Raw genomic sequence first — 18,285 nt, forward strand, 5'->3', positions numbered from 1 at the left:
GGATGTAGACATTTAAATTTCAAAGCAAAATTCACAATTTTCACATTTTATTTTATGGTGTAACTAATACTAGGGAGAAAGATTAATTTAGAGAGCAACAATTACTCTAGAACAGAAAACACCAACATGTCCTATGGAAAAGGTGTAAATGTGAAATAATTCATGTGAACTGAGGGACAGCATGAAAAGAATGGGAAGATGGAGAGCAACGGAGGCAGGGATGAACACCTTCTGCCACTCCAGCATGGCCACAGAAGCGCACATTAATCCAGCCCTCTCCACTATTGCTTTCTCTTTTGCTTCTCTCTAATTGAGAGGAAGCTCTCACATCATTAATCCCAGTGTCAGTTTCTGGGTGAAGAAAGAAATTATTACTTTAGAAATGACTTTCCTTGTTTTTATTCTCTTAGCTAGATCAGGAAGTATGGTGATCTCTTTGCTCTAAGAGCAGTATCTAGAGCCGAAGATCTTCAAACTACAGATGTTCCCTCTGTACTAAGGACAATCACTAACAGGGGAAGAAGAATTCTAGCTAAGGGTCACTTCGATTTAAAGTTGACCAATAGACACTTAATGTCTACTTGAAAATGTGTCAAGATTCATTCACAAAGATGGAAAGACTGTAAAATGATAGATTGCAAAGAAAAGTAAAAAGTACATTATTTGGAAAAGTAAGCTAAGATGTTCTTCATGCCTGTAGGTGGATTAACTAATCTAAATTGCCCCTAGGTATGAATGAGTGCGTTAAAGGGTGTGTGTTCATGCCCTGCTTCAAGCAAACCTTTTAAATTGCATATAGAATAATATAGTGCATAACACCAATGCAGCAGGTGTTCAATTAATTGTTAAGGGAAACATGCAAAAAAAAAAAAAAAAAAAAAAAAAAAAGATTTTTAACTGGGCTTGTTCAGTGAATTGTCATTGCCTTAATTAACTAATACTTTAAGCAATAGACTACACTCCTTAAAGAGTAGGTTTTCTGGAATGGAGTCTGCTATGACATTCGAGTAGCTCATATCACCATGACAAATCTTCAGAAGCATTGCAGAGGCAGAACATTTCCACATGCATATTCCAATAAATCACTTTTACTGGATTTTCAACTCCATTGGCCAGAGTCTACATGTGAGCCAACACTAGCACATGAGGCAGTAATAATTACAGCAGAATGAGACAGAATTGGTCAGCATATGAGTAAGAAAAAACAGTGCAGTGTCAAAAGTCCTTGTGCCTCTTCTTCCCCAAGTTTACTGATGGATTACCAAGTGTATTGATCATACACTTCATACACTTCATACACTTCTGTACAGATATCCTGACTCCTGAGCATGTGCATTTCAGCAGCATGTGAGTCAGACAGTCTGTGAGCAAAAATTCCTCTTCTAGGCTAACCTGCTTGGAATGAACTTTATATTTCATGTGAACACCAATGCTGGTATGGCATAATGCTAAAGTTTTAATTATTATAGATTTTAGCATTGCAATCTGACTATATTTATTTGGGCTGCTGTTAGTTTGGAACTATGCATTTTAATTTCAAGGTAGTTCAATTAGAAATATAAATACTTTTTTTTTGGAACTGTACTCTTCTATACACTATGAGTATATGGACAGCCCATTCATTAAATATTCCAATATATGGTCCAACATATCAACTGACTGCGCTTGAAAGATGTAGTATAATTATGCCATCCTACACTGATCTCTGCTGCATCTGTGTGACTGACAGAGAGAGACAGGTAAACTGCAGGGCATGGGGGTGCAGTAACACTGGTCTCATCACTATTCTATCCTGATGTGTGTCACTATACTGAGTCGCACTTACTACCTCACATGCTCGTCTTTGGCCCTCATATGCATTCGGGGCCATGTGGGACAGCATTTGCATTAGAAAGGCGAATACAATCACTTTAATTTTTAACAAGACATTCTGAACGAGCCACAAAGACTGGAATCCTAGCGACTGAAAGAACCTGGGAAGAAGAAGAGGAGAATTATTATGCAGGGAATTAAAAGAAAAGCTGGGGGTTGATGTCGGTGCTGACATCAATCAAGTGCTGCAAGCATCTCCGAATGAGGGAGGAATGCACAGCCTCTGTTTCCAATAAAAATAACATTAAAGCAAATCCGCCATTAATCTCGGATATTCATCAAGCTTGGTCTTAAGGAATTAATCAGTAGTTGATTGCCCTACAAACAATCATAAATAAATAAACATCCCAAACAATGTTCTACTCTTGGGCTCAAGTCAATACCTCATTAAACCTGTTCTTGTCTTCAGGGCAAGAGCTAGATATGGAGTAAAGGCTATCATTACTGAGCCTATTTGCATTATATGGATGTAAATGATAAAAGTGTTGAAGAATCACGTACTTCTCATGAAATGTTCATCATAAAAACAATGCTAAAATTAATAATGAATAGATTGATTATGAGTCTTTATCAAGCCAGTAATGCTGTTTTTTATTGAGAATATTTACTTTTACTTTTAATGCTAGGACACAGGGAATCAGGGTTTATCCACCAAGAAAGCACTTTTCCTCTGTCAGGTCCAGGATGTGTTTAAGAGTGTAGATGAGTGGCGCAAAAAATGAAAGTAGTAATTATATTTTGATAAGTGCTTAGATTTCACGCACGCAGCATGGTTAAAATGAGGAGATGAAAACACTGCAGACCCCGTGGCAGGTCTGGGTGGGAAACTTTAGCTTTTAGCTCAATATCCGAGACCGAAAGTTAATTTGTTTCCATGTGTACTCCATATTTCTTTCTCCTCCTGTTAACCTGCCTTCATGTTCAGTGCCGGACTCCTGACTGGTACAGGTCATGCCCACTGAAGGAGTGTCCCTGAATAACATTTATACAATTATAGAATAAACAGCGGTATTACAAATCCTCTGAAGGAATCTTTGTAACATATAGATTCAGAGAGTAACATTGTGAAATACTAAAAGTAAAGATTGACCAGTTTTTGTTAATATGAAACAAAAAGGTGGTTTTGGTCCCAGTCACATGACCTCCATCTGTTATTTGCACCCATAGCTGTACACAGACTTGCCATCCTGAGGCTCTACGAGCATGTGAGAGGGTTTGGGGTGTCTGTTTCCATTGTTGTTGTTGGTATTAAAAAAAGAGATCTGGATCAGTGGGATGTTCATTGCTAAGTAGTTAACAGAATGAGGGTTAAATTACTGAAGGGCTAATGTTCGGTCTGCACATTCATGAGGTACAGCAGTGAAAAGGAAAAATTCCATCAGGTTCAATGCCATGTCCTCATTTGTGCAGTGGGGACCCTTCATCTATCCCAAAGGCAGAGAGAAAAAAGCTTTTGTTAGGGAACAAGGGGAAGAAGAAATGTCCTTGTGGCTCGCTTGTTAGCGCTGACAGCTGGCATAATCTTTGGAGATTACCTTTCTGTGGCAATAATTAACAGGGCAGATGTCGAGAACAATTACACCAACCACCTCATCTTGCTCCAACGGGCCAAGTTCTTTGCTCTGACTCCCACACCACCCCTTTTTTCCCCTCTGGTTGTGTAACTCACTCAAGTTATCATTCTTCACAGAGTTTATCAACACTTCGCATGCCAAAGTGAGAGTGATTGGCATCTCTGCTTGACTGACCACTGAAATGAGGGCTTAATGACCACAATACACAGAATCTCCTGATTTTAATTGCTTCAGGGAGCACAGGTGAATTGGCACTGTTTTCAATTATTCCATATCTGATTTATTTTAGAGGGACATTAGATTTGGGAAAAGTATTAGACATAGATGGTTTTAAATTGAATTAAATATTCAGTTGATTAAAGATTAAATTTAACCTTTTGCATAAGTTGTTCTCTACATATTATTAGAATGATATTAGCCTAACTAGTGATCATTTAATACTCACTTATACTTGCTGTTGTTGTTTGTATATTTACCTCCAAGCTATCTATCTATAGGTGGTTATACAAATCTTGCTTTGCACTATGCAAATAAACATTAAATAAAAATGAATCCATTCATGTAAAGCATTGCTTTATCCTAGTCAAAGTTGCAGTGGATCCAGAGCCTATTCTGGGAACACTTGGTGCAAGGCAGAAACACACCCTTGTTGGGACGCCATTCCATCGTAGGACACCATGAACACACACAATTTAGAGTACACAATCAACCTACTGGCATGTTTTAAAGAGATGGGAGGAAACCTGAAAGAAACTCCAATGTACATGGGGAGAACATGCAAAAGCTGAGCTCAGGATCAAACTGGGGCTCTTGGAGCTGTGGGGCAGTAATGCTACCCATTGTGCCACTGTGTCACCCATAAAGTAAAATTGCTCGTACAATATGGATATTGAGCAACTCATTATTATAAAACAACATATGGCACCCCAGACCTCAGCTATTATTATTAATGCCTGCTATGGCTACTCAAAAAATGAGGTTAAAAACAGAGACGACAGAGTTTGTACAGTTATCCCATTCTACTGTATTCGACCAGTTTCACTTCCCTCTTTCCTCTTTCTGGAGTAGCCACACTTCCTTCCAAACTTTCATTTTGTCACCAGTTGTGGTCAAATTCAGCACTGGTTACAAAACACTGTGTTCAGACAGCTCTGGTCTCCAATTGAAACCAGATGGTGCAAAGAGCTGAACGTTAATGTGTACAGTGACAACTGATCTATAAAAAGCACCACTCAAGTATTTATAGTCAAAGGGCTTAAATTTATAGTATGAATAATGTTTCTACAGATCCACTACACAAACCCCAATATCACTCATAGGACAAATGTACATACACTGGGGACAGGCCAGTTCATATTGTATTTATATTTTTACAAAGCTATAAATGAACAGTAAACACAAGTCTTGTGGTACGTTTCCCAGTGTTGCAGTGCTAATAAAGTATTTCTCTCCTTGTAGTTGGTACTGCCACATCCGGGTGCAGAGATACTACTATTCTAACACAGCTACGGCTTCTAATTTCCATAATTAACCCACCAAACCCATATGCTTGAGGAGAAGGCAACCTTGTCTCCTGCCACAGCCTCCTTGAGAGACAAAGTAACATATGCATAGACACTAGAGATTTCCAAATAATCATTTTATATTAATTTTGAATTTGGCCTGGCTTCAGTGAAAATTTCAGAAACAAAAGGCTAAGTATTACAAAAAAAGTAGGAAAATTGGCAAAGAGAAGAAGCAATTAAAAAGAAATGGAAACTGATTTTTCAAATAAATGATAAAGCAAGTATTTGTTCTAGGCACCCCATGACTATGGTTGGCTAATCTTTTGATTATGATATTTTGCTTCACTCTATTCAGAATTTTTTGTGTAGCATACTGCCACCTCCAAAAGTATTGGAACAGCAAGGCCAATTCTTTTGTTTTTGCTGTACACTGAAGACATTCGGGCTTGATACCAAAAGATGAATATGAGACGATAGATCAGAATCAGCTTTCATTTCCTGATATTTGCATCTAGATGTGTTAAATAACTTAGACCATGACACTTTGGTGGCAGACCACCCAATTTTTAGGTTAGCAAAATATAGCAACAGATAGTCTTAAAGTAAATCAAAGTAAATAACACCATGTTTTGAGTTTGTATGTTTTGGATCATGAGCAGATCCTTTCTTTCTCCACACTTTGGCCTTTCCATCACTTTGGTAGAGGTTAATCTTGGTTCCAGAACTTTTGAGGCTCATTTCTTTGCGAATTCCAATCTGGCCTTCCTCTTCTTACTACTAATGCGTGGTTTGCGTCTTGTGGTATGGCCTCTATATTTCTGCTCTCAAAGTCTTTGTCAAACGGTGGATTGTCATACTTTCATCCCTGTCCTGTGGAGGTTGTTGGTGATGTCACTAACTGTTGTTTTTGGGTTTTTCTTCACAACTCTCACAATGTTTGCTGTTGTTTTCCTTGGCTGACCTGTTTGATGTCTGGTTGGCAGTTCACCAGTGGTTTCTTGCTTTTTCACGACATTCCAAATTGTTGTATTTTCTATGTCCAATGCTTGTGCAATGGCTCTGATCCATTTTCTCTCTTTTCTCAGCTTCAAAATGGCTTACTTTTGTCCCATAGACAGCTCTATGGCCTTCATGTTGGTTTTTCCTTTTTAACAACAAGTGCAGTCTTCGCAGGTGAAACCCAGGGCTTAAACTAAGAGCAGACATTCAGAGCTATTAATTGTTTAAACAATCAATCTAACAGGGCATACCTGGGCAACAAGAAACACCTGTCAGTCACATGTTCCAATATTTTTCATTTTTATTTTTCATTTTTTAATAGCCCTTGAACAAAAGTTTCAAACAAAAGCTTTTTAACACGTCTACATGTAAATATCAGAAAATCAAAGCTGAAATTCTGATGTATCGTCTTTTGATCTCAGATGTCTTCAGTGTATAGCAAAAAAAATAAAAAAAATTTGGCCTTGCTGTTCCACTACTTCTTTTGGAGGGAACTGTAGGTGGATTTTGGGAAACTGGCTTATGATTTGAAAAACATTCACATGGAAACAATTATATCTGCAAACTCACGGCTATGTTTACACTCTCACTGATACACAAAGGCAGACACACAGACACATACTAAATGAATGCTCTGTGACACTAGGTAGCATAATGTCAGTGGAATATTTGGTATTTTGGACATGTCTGTGGCCATGCTGGTAAATTGGCCTTTTTTTCATTCTTCATTGCCAGATCCTTAGTCACTGATGAATTTTCGTGCAAGCATAGAAGCAGAGCAATCAAAAGGGCGAAGGATCAGCTGCATTCTTTTGGGACTGGGACTAGAATTAAGTATATAACACACAAATACGGGGAAGTTTGCTTATTTACCTGTTATTTCCTGTTTCATGTTCTGTCTTTGTCCATCTCATGTCAAATGGGGTTTGCAAAAAAAAAGAGAGAGATGAAAACAGGTATGAGAATGTAAATTGGTGGCAATTATTGTCCAAAAAGAGAAGATTGCCATAACACCTCACTCCATCAAAACACTACATTTTGCTGGGTGATATTCCAGTCATAAACAGTTCAAATGCAACACTACAGAAAACCCCCTGCCTGCTTCTTCTGGAACATTCCTGGTCTGGTCACTATCAGGATGTTTTAAATAAAATGTGATATGTCAATGTATTGAGCAGTCATTTTGTATGGCAGACTTTGGGTACCAGAACTTCTGAACGGATTTGAGCAGATGGAAATCTTACAGTGCTTAACGTCTTTCGTGTCTCTGTGTACTGAATTAAACGTGCAGCTCCCAAATTGTTCCGTGCATATTTTGCTAAATTATAACCACATTTACCTATTTTCATTAGTCAATCATTTGTTTTTAAAGGCTGAAACATGCTAGCACTTAGGCCAAGATAAAACCAATACTAAGAATTAATAAGAGTTTTCATAGTAATAATATTCATTTTGTTAAAATTTCATTAATATTCATAATCATAACTCTGTGCAATGTTTTGCTAAAAGCTAATTTGTGATTGCTGGACATTGACTAGCCTAATGCTTGGTCAGGTGGTACATTTTGTATTTTAACGAGTACAGGAGTGACATGGTACAGTGTCTATAGAGCTGTCTAACGAGAACACTTCTACACAACACTGTTCTATAAATGATGTTTATGGATATAATGTTGAAGGATAGGTTTTTTTTAATTACTTGGCTTTTGCCGTATCCCTTTACTTCACTATAAACATCATGGCATTAAAGCATTAACCCTATTAACATCATAAAGCATTAACCTTGGCTTAGACACATTGTATTCACTTGTCTGCAGGGGGTGGGAGGTTGGGAAATGGATCCAAATTGCGTTTTTATTCCAGGCTTGGAGATTTGATTGTCTGCTCTTCATAGACGTGCAAAACAGGATTAGCTGGTGGCCATTTAGTCTGTCCTGCTCTGTGGCTTAGCAGCTGGTAGGGACATCTGGGTACAGGTGGAAAAGGCTGTGCCACAATTTGTTCCCAAAGTCAGAGCAGAGCATTACAGGGGTCAAAAGATCATCTAGCAACAAAGCATAAAAGATTAGCATTTGTAACAAGGCCCATGGAGCTTGCACTGAATGCCAATGATCCAATGCCAATGGTCAGCATCTTAATGTAGAAGGTTTGAAAAATTCTCAGCGCAATAACCATACAATCCAATATTATTGTTTTCAGCATCTGCTTACAGCTTCACAAGAAAATAACATTACATGACATAGGATATATATACAGTAGGCTAATACATACATATTAAAAACAGCTGAAATGAAACGACTTTGTTAAGAAGATTGCTCTTAGCCTTTTGTACTTTTTCAAGATAATGTTGAACAACATGCTTTTTTGCCTGGTATGTTTGTTTTGTAAAATGTAGGCTGCTCTTATTTTAAAATTCATATGTCACATTTTAGGAAGTAATTTAAGTATTGTCCCACAACTGGACGTAGCATTTAATGTGATGCTGTTATCCATATCACTGCAGCTTAATGTTAACTGTGTAACCATTTTGATATTTCTCAAGCATGGCATTCATACACTCATACCATTATATTGTCACAGCCCTATTTCAATCACAAACCTTCTGTACCTAGTAGATAGCAGGTGGCATTTGGATTTTTGTTGTCAGAACATTTCTGAACAACACACAGGCTGATGAGTTCTTGTAGCATAAATATATAGGAGTACATGTTCAGTAAGAAAGTGGTTAAAGACAAATGAGCTCTGATCTTTTGGCTGAATGTATTATCTAAGTTCATCGACAGCTGAAAATGACAATCTACACACAACTGCTGCTTCAAACCATCAAACATGAAATATCTCAAAGAGGGAATTAAGAAGTCAACCTCACAAATTTATACTTCTTTTTTTTTTTTTTTTTTTTTTTTTCCTGTGCATTAATTGAGTCTTGGCAAGTTTGGAACCAGAATAAATGATCAAAATAAATAAAAAAGTGATCACTTCTCTATTCTATTCTATTCTATTCTACCTTTTGTGATAGTTAACAGTAAACAATGTTCTGTCAGTTGTTTCTAATATGATCCTTATAACTTGGAAGTATAGAATATGAGCCTGTGACACTTTTTCCTGGCTGTGACCTCTTGGCCGTGTGATTCTTCAGGACCAAAAGAGGGCAGTATAGTTCTGCTAAGTTAAAAAAGACAGCTCTCTAATAAGCATTGTGTTTATCAGTGAACTAGCTCTTTCCTTCTTCTCCTGTGTGTGAGCCATCAAGAATGAATCAATACTTATACAGCTTTGATTTTTCAGGGAAAAAAAGATAGTTTTAAGCATTTCATATTGAATGGTAACATACATTTACTGTTCTGAATTTTGTTTGGATGAATCTATACAAGCAGGTTATGTCTGATTAGAAGTGATATGAATAAGACATGATAATAATTTAAATGGCAATAGGCATGATTGTACAGAAGATACTGCATTATACTATTATTGACAAAACACTGCAAAACACTGAGGCTGTTTGATCCATATTTATTCATTCAATTTTGGAGTTTTTCCAAATGCCTTTTCGATGTATTTCTTTTTGAAAACACTGTCTCCCAAGAGGCTGAACAGATGATAATTTTATTCTACAAAAACATATATTAGTGTTTAGGGTTGAGATACGACCTTATTTAAAACAAAAAGCAGATTTTTGTTTGTTTTGTTTGTTGGCTATGCAAAAGTATTTTTATTGGAGTATGAGTCAGCTGACAGACAAGAGGAGAAAACAACAACAACAACAACAACAACATAATAATAATAATAATAATAATAATAATAATAATAATTATTATTATTATTATTATTATTATTATTATTATTATTATTATTGTTACGGTATTCTGTCACTTAAGGAAAAAAAAACCAGAGGCTCTGTTGGGCTTTGCTGCGGGGGAATTTTGCTGGCATGGTTTGGGTTTAGGTCTGTTTAGAGGGAAGATCGCATCAATATGAAATTATTCTTACTGATCACCTTTATCCAATGATAAAAAATTTCTACCCTGATGGGAGCAGTCTCTCCAGGATGACCACATGGCAAGAGGGCTCACTGAATGGTTTTATGAGTATAAAAATGAAGTAAGTCATCCCAGATCTCATCCCAGATCTCTACCATAATCATCATAATTCTAGTAAAGGTAATATTGTTTGGAATAATGGTGTCCATCCCTAGAATGCAATTCCAGAGGCTTGTACAATCTTGGCCCTACACCTTACTAACCATAATGATAATATTTTATTTCCAAGTGATGGAACAGTAAGTAGTAGGACAAAAGGTGACATCCAGTAGCAATAATAAAAGAAATTAAAATAAAGATTTAAATAAGAATAGAAAATAGAATCAAAATATATTTAGGTCAGAGCATAGTAACACAGAAAAAAGGCTGAGACAGAAATAGATGTGAAGCAGCACCAGTGTGAATCAACAGCCATGTGAATACAGCATACAGTTAGTATAATGTACATTTGATTTATAATTGGTTAATATTTCTCAATCTTTTAATACTTGACAATAAAAACCCAGTGAAGGTTTTTTCTTGCATGTATGTATTTGTTTATCTTTCATATATTTTAGGTTGTTCAGCTAAAGCTAAGAAGTGACAAAAGTAAAAAATTATTAACCCACAAAGCAGCCATAAACCTTTCATTCAGTCATAAGGTGCTATTTATTCTCTCTCTCTCTCTCTATATATATGTATATATATATATATATATATGAAATGTTTGGAATTGTTTTTGTGTGTGTATGTTGTCAGCAGGACGGAGTGCTGATGCTGTGGCATAGCAGATGTGGCACAGTGGCATGTGTGCCACAGACTGGTGCTCGCCGTGTGATGTGACGGAAGAGATGAAAGGCGAGGATGTCACCACTGTGATAATTACCACTGATACAAATGGGGGTGCAGGGGAATGACAAAAAGCTGCTTTGTCTGCCACTCTATCTTCCAGTCGCTGTTGAGTGTTACTCCACCCGCCCCAATATCAGCATAAATAGAGGAAAGTTTATATGCATTTGCTTTCTCTTTTTGATACTGATAGTCAATATATCAAGCCACTGGACAAATGAAGTTGGTTTCTTGTTAATCCTGTTGGTTTCTTGTTGAGCAAAATGACATTAATACAATAAAAAAAATAATAACTATATATATATATATATATATATGTTGCAGTTAATTAAGTGAAATTCAGTGGCAGCTGGTCCATAGGGGAAGGTGGGGGAGAGTCCAACCATATACAAATGTTCAATGTTAATCTTTAGAAGGTCATCATTTTAAATTGTTTAAATACTAATTACCTCTTTTGAGTGAACATAAGTAAAAAAAAATGCTGCTATTTGACAGATATAAGCCAATGTTCCACTGATTTACTTTGTAGATGTTGCACAATCATGGGGCAGCACGCTCACTGCTCAGTTTAGCTATTTAGTTATTAATGCACCTAGTAGTCAAGCATAGGTTTGATCAAACATAGGCGCTAATAGAGGATGATTGGGGCAGAAATCACGCTAACACTTTGTTTACGAGTGGAGAAGGGGCAGCGGACAGGGCAGTTAATGATATTACCTAGTGTTTATCCTGCACACTGTGACAACTGCAATAGGAACCACAGCTGCTGGATCAAACAAAGTTGAATTTCTTTTTAAAAATCCATTTGAAAATAAGTTTAATGAACACTGCCATCTTTTTAGTCTGTAGTTTTCAGTCTTTTCCCTGGACAGAAAAGATGTGATTAGCACTTTAAATCTACACTGTTATCTAGCTAGCAACATAACTAGTGCAGTTAATAGGAACTAGAACCCATCATAATTGCGGCAAGTGTTTATAAAATGATAACGTCTGATTTCAATAAAGCTGTAATCGAAACATTTGCATCTGAAAGGTTGACAAGCTAAATTTCTTTACAAATGAGACAAATTAAACATGGAGGTGGCAGTGTTGTGTCAGAGATATTCGGTTTGATCAACGCATTAAATTGTATTAATTTTCACATTTGTATAATGTACACATTTTCTTAGGCTATTCTATTAAACTCTCAGCTTAATTTTTTTTGAGGCTATGTTGTTAAGACAATGTCATCCAGGCCCACCAGAATCTACGGTCACATGCTGCTCCAGCAAGAAATTAAAAATAAATCAAAATAAATCAGTTTTTAGAAAAAATATTCACCCTCTTTACTATTATTTGCATTCAATGGATTCTCCTTTAGCCAGTATTCATTTTATCAGATGAACCTGCCACATACTGTAGGTGCACTGTTGGTGTATAATTAGTAACTGTAGGTCATTTTTTTTCCCATGCACAGTTTATGTTAATATTCCTCTAGCCTTTCATTAGTTTTGCAAGTTTTTGACCAAAGTATTTTTTCTGGCATCCTTTTCTTGGTTTTGGGGTTTGACACAGTCAATCAATGACTATGGAGCATCACTCAACATAGCAGAATGAACTGGACCAAGTTCTCAGCAGCCGATATTGCTATGCAACTGCGGTGCCCAGTTTCTTTTATTCAGGCTTTTGTTTACTTCTTTTGGCCATGACTCCATTCTAATCTCCATTCCATGCATTCTGAATATGGCTTACCAAAGACAAATAACCACAAAGCAGCGAGAAGTAAAACTAGAGTAAATATATAATTGCGAGAGCTCTGAAAAATAGCATGAGGCCTAAAAAGGGATGCCAAACTTCATCAAAATATAATTTAACTTTTACCTAAGAATGAGAAGTAAAACAAACAAATAAAAGAATACCTCTGGTTTTATACTTCTGTGACAATCAACATGGTAGATAGTCTTTATTAGTTATTAGTTACAGTACATACACCCTTTCGTTGTTTATACTTATTGTTTATATTTGCTAGCTAGTTAGTTTGCCTCACTAACCACAGTTTTGAAAGAGGAGTTCAGGAGAAGGACACAAGGCTTTAGGAGTCAAGTTTTTTTTTTTTTGTGCTTGTTATTGACCTTGCAGATGGTAAGGAGCTCAAACTGCATCTTTGTTTTTCATTATTTGTATTTCTGCTCCTTCAAAACTTCATAGTCATTCACCACCACCCAAAATTTAAAAAATTAGCCACAATCTTCAATAAGTAACCTACAATAAGTGATCAATCAGCACTTATCAAATAGCATACAGCACTGTCTCAGACCGTTTTTTTATCCTCAAAGCAGAACAGGCCCTAATGAGTTGGTATGATGTAACTGAGCGGCTTGAGCATGCAGAAGGAAGGGATTAAATGACAAAAGACTCAGGCTAAAATGATGATGTTCTCATCTTTTGTCCAAATGCATTATTTAGGCGCATCGACAACTGATGTCAAATCAGAGAAGGTTACATCCTGATGCAACTACATGCAACTGCTAATTGCAAGCCGTCAGTTACCAAAAAGCTTGGAGAAGGAAATTAGGAAGTCTGTTTAATGAACTGCAACTTGTACAAGTGTCTAACTTTCCATATGTCAATGGTATTTCCTGGTCTCAGCTTTCTCCAAACTTGGTGTCCTTGAGCGGCACATGAAACAAATTTGAAGCGGCACAGAGTAGAATTTTTTTCATATTACAATAATTGCAATGATAGTCATTATAAATAAAAAAAAATCCCTTTACCCTTTTTACGGGCCTACATTTTAACACAAATTAGCAGTATCAAGTATTTTACCACATAGTAATCTTTATCATTTTATCATTTTACATTTCTCATTGTAAATCCACAGTCAGAGCACCTATTCTGTATATCACATATCTTGAATTTATTATTGAACAGAATTATGGGATTGCATAACTAATTAAAACAGGATACATGCAGTGCTACCTTAAGAATTGGCCAAAATAAGGTATTTCTGAAGCCAGTTGTTCTTCTATTACCATTTAAATTATTATTGGTACATACCTACTCTTTTAAAAGAGTCTCACTTGAGCCTGCAGCTGCCTCCTGTCCTCACTCACTAACTACTCTTTCAAGGACTTGGTCTTGGGTGGGCTGCCCTGCCCAGAGCCTTCAAGACCTAGCACTGGAACATAGCCAAGCCCCCCCCAAGCATCCTGAAGGTTAATGTAGGCCTCTTTCTACTTGGTCAGATCCCATTACTAATGTTCAGGGGTGTGGGTTACGAAATTATTCCCAATTGGGCTTGAGGAGCAGGTTCTTGGAATCATAAAGGGATGTTTGGTGGAAATAATTATCAGTGGTTGCTTCATGCACATGTTCACGCGTACTGAATGACATGGCGGAACAAGGTCAGGGGTACAAGTCCAAGACATTTCATGAAGCTGTAGGCACAGACTGAGGTCTGCTTGTTGTTATTCCACAACATATTAACGCATGTCCTGTACTTGCTCATGTCGTGTAATTGCAGTGTTAGATATTTTGATAGGTAGCAGGGGATTTTCAAGCTGAAATTAGCCATGCTTATTCAATACAGTATGTGTTGAAAATAGACTATGATTCAGCAGAGGCAGCTTGGAAGCAACTGGTGGTACGCACAGTATACATTACACCCTCCAGCATGTAAATATGCATCAATTGGGTAATTTGGTGAGTTTAACAGGAGGGCAGAAAAGACGGCTGATTGAAAATGTGCTCTCATTACAAGGCTCATTATTACAAAGTGATCGCAGATAAGGAGTCAAAGCCTCCAGTCCTGACATGGAAAGCCAGATTAAGATCATGTCTATTAAGAGCAGCCCCTGCTGATTAGAGCCAACCTGTTAATCATTAGGCCCAGAATACGCTGTTTACTGAGCACACACTACCTGGGGGTTCCATACAAGCAAAATTATAGCCTAGGCATCACTCAGATACAAGAATACTTTGACCTTCTTTGTGTGTGTGTGTGTGTGTGTGTGTGTGTGTGCAACCTTTCTAGCAATCTCAGAATATATAATTTCATGTAGATTTCCTGTATCTCTTTAATGATTATTATATAAACGAATACAATTACATACATTCATCGTGGTTGACCTGAACATGTTAATAACCGCTTTATGATAACAGAAATTAAATGTGGAGAATAAAAAAAAAATCCAATGACAAAGCACCTCTCCAATTCTGTTAAAGACACATTTCATTTGCAGGTGCTACTGTAGTTAATTGGACCCCTGGGCTTTAACTTGTTACCATCCTCACTCTCTCTTCTCTCCTCTGTCAGTCCTTTAACATTTTATCTGTTAAAGAATGTGAAAGAAAAATTTAGTATGAATATAACAAAATATTAAATGTTCCTCACAGACAACACACACACAGTTCACATTGTATATTTTTGTGACACAAAAATATATTTTTGTCATATAAGGTCCAACTTGCCATCTAAACATAGTCTCATTTACCAAGGTCAAACCTTTCCTGATATCAAATACGTCAAAGAACCAGTTACAGCATGAAAGACACCTTAAATCTTAAAGTGTGTCAGTTCTGTTTTTCTAACCATGTATTTGAATTTTTAACCACTTTCTATTTTCTGCTAGGGCATCAGTTATCAAATTGTCTCGCTTTCTGGAAGTATTCCTTAGAAGTCTGTTTTGAACTACATAACTCTTCTGTAATTAGCTGTCAACTATCAACTACTCAGTGACTTTTTGGGGTTTGATGTTGATAGGTTGAAGAGTTTTATATAGTCAAACTAAGACAGAGACAGTGCTCATCCCTCAGCTGTTGTAGCAGTTGCCAGATATACCAAATTTCTCCCGGCCACAGAATTCCTCTCACCTGTTATCTGTGTATTTAGCAGCCTTTATCCATCATTAACACCTGTCACGCCCACCCCTCTACCCACCAACCTTAGAACGCTCCATCAAGAGCCATGGCTTGGGGGGGTTGGGGGTGGGGGTGCTGAGGGGAGGAGTGAAAGGTATGCTGGGACAGATTCATGCCACATGTACCCTGTTGCTACTGACAAGCTTAGTGCGAGTGATGATGGACACTCAAAGCTACCAACAAGCCTGTGGACTCGGCCTGAGTCACACATAGGCCTGACACACACACCGACAATGGCCATGGCTTATTAGAGCCAGCTGTTCAGGGGGAGACAAGGCCATGTCAGACAGATTTGTCCACTGCAGCATGCCACCACAGTGCTAATCCACAGGATCAGCAGGAGTTTGTAGAGACTCTGATCTGGAATGTTCTGACCTTGTAGTAAAGCAAAGCTTTGACAACTAATTAAAATGTGACAAGCTGATGTGTTGTCTTCTTTTAGATGGCATGAATTGCTGTGCTTATAACCAGCATGAAAGCAGATCTAATAAAGAGAGCAACACCACAATCATAGAAAGTGTTGCATATAAATGCTATAATTTTTTTCAATTTTTTTACTCATACTGACTTGGAAACAATTTTATGGCACCTGGGCAACATACAATATTTATGTATTAACTGAATAACACTTACTTATTAATACATGTTGTGAGTAAATAAATTAGTAAATACATAATCAATAAATATATAATTTAACACATTTTTAAACAAGTTAACCAAGAATTAACCAAGAAACAGCCATTGTTTGTACTCATCCATTTTCACAGGAATTACATACAACTTACTGACACAAAATTCTATAGTTCATTGGACCTTAACGATTTTGCTTCTCAACATAAACTGAATTCACTTTTCAAGCAGACCCACAAGCCTAAGAGCTACACACTGCATAGTGGGCAAAGTTTCATCATCCGATGAGTCTCAGAATTACGGTGAGCTTATTAACTTTTCTGCACTTTTCCAAGAGCCCTATGAAGGCATATAAGTAATGGACATAGAGTTGCCAGAAAACTATTCTGCTGAACTAACAGTCCTTCATCCTCACATGCTTCCCACTCACTCTTGCTCACTTTCTGTATCTTGGGCGATAATGAGCTAGAGAGGTAATTTTAGCCAGGAGCAGGTTTGGACAGGACAACAGCCCGCTTTTGTCAGAAGGAAAGGTCTGAGTTATGGTGTGGTGACAGGCCTAAGGAGCGTGGTTTTATAACGTCCCGCCAAATGCTTCCTGTGAAAACACAAGTTCCCCACTTTATGGCCCAAATTAGGCCTCCTGGATCAATGCCTCTTTTTTCTGTTATGGCTCGGACACAAGTTTTATGCCCAGTTTAAGTGTTTCTCAGCTCTTACATGATGAAAAATCCTAATGCCTTCCACTGTCTGAGTATAAAAGCATGAATAGTGGAAGTGTCATTACCAGAGAAACAATGACGTCTTAAAGGAAGAAAATTCTAATGAATAAGTCACTATTGACAATCTTAATGGTCACTGTTGAAAATGGCTTCCAGATGTGGATTAATAGAACAATAGAAAAATACAAAATCTGACATAATGTATTGCCATTGTAAATATAAAGTTGTAAATTCGATTATTAGATCCAGTAATATCCCAAAATATGATAATGGTTAGTATGGATATCATACCGTGCACATTTTCTGTTCTACCCCGTAGTAACAGATCCAGATTTGATATTGAAAAATAAAAAAAACCCAAATATTAATAGGCAAATTGCAAGCTGGTGTCTAAACATAGCCTGTTACTAGGGTCAGACCAGAAATTAAATAGATGCTACCATCAACGGACTGCCAGAGAAATGAAAAAAAAACAACCTCTCCATGTGTTTCAGTCTCTAACCATCAGATGACTAAAGTTCAGTTCCACATGGAACATTAGAGAGTCTAAATATTTTCCTCTCTGAATTCCGTACATTATTAAAGTGTTCAAAGTCCCAGAGCTAAGCTCATCTCCAATGTGGGGAATCATAGACAGGTGTCTGATCTTTGATCATAGATATAAGTAGTGTCTTCACAGTAATCACGCCAACATTCAATCACTAGGGAGTTTCTAAAAGGTTACCAATTTGAGGGGAAGCATCAGGTCCACTATAGCTAACATAATTTGAAAGTCATGCAAAGTGCCATGTGTTGTTAATTGTGCTGCAATTATGACCGATTAGAGTGAAGCAATTGCCTTGCATGGCCAACCAGACCATAATGCAGCAATCCTGGAGGTGGCTTAACCTGAACTTGACCCCCTGAGCCCAGTCTACATCTGATTTAACACTTTTACACAGATAATCAAAAATGGACTTGGAAAAACAATAACAAGAGTTGGATGACCAGTCTATGAACCGACATTGTGTGAAGCTGAACTCTCAGTGGGCTTCAGCTGCTTTGTTCCTAGATGTTTTGCTCCCCTCCTTGTGGTAACACAGACATGTCTGTGCTGCAAAAGTGCTTTGAGCTCTGCCTGCAGGCCTCAAGTAAGGAAGTGTGAAGTGACATTACACAGCATCTACAGAGACGAAATGTCCACCATTGCAGTACATAGCAGGAACACCCAACAAACC

Source organism: Pangasianodon hypophthalmus, chromosome 15 (genome assembly GCF_027358585.1).
Source record: "Pangasianodon hypophthalmus isolate fPanHyp1 chromosome 15, fPanHyp1.pri, whole genome shotgun sequence".
NCBI lineage: Eukaryota > Metazoa > Chordata > Actinopteri > Siluriformes > Pangasiidae > Pangasianodon > Pangasianodon hypophthalmus.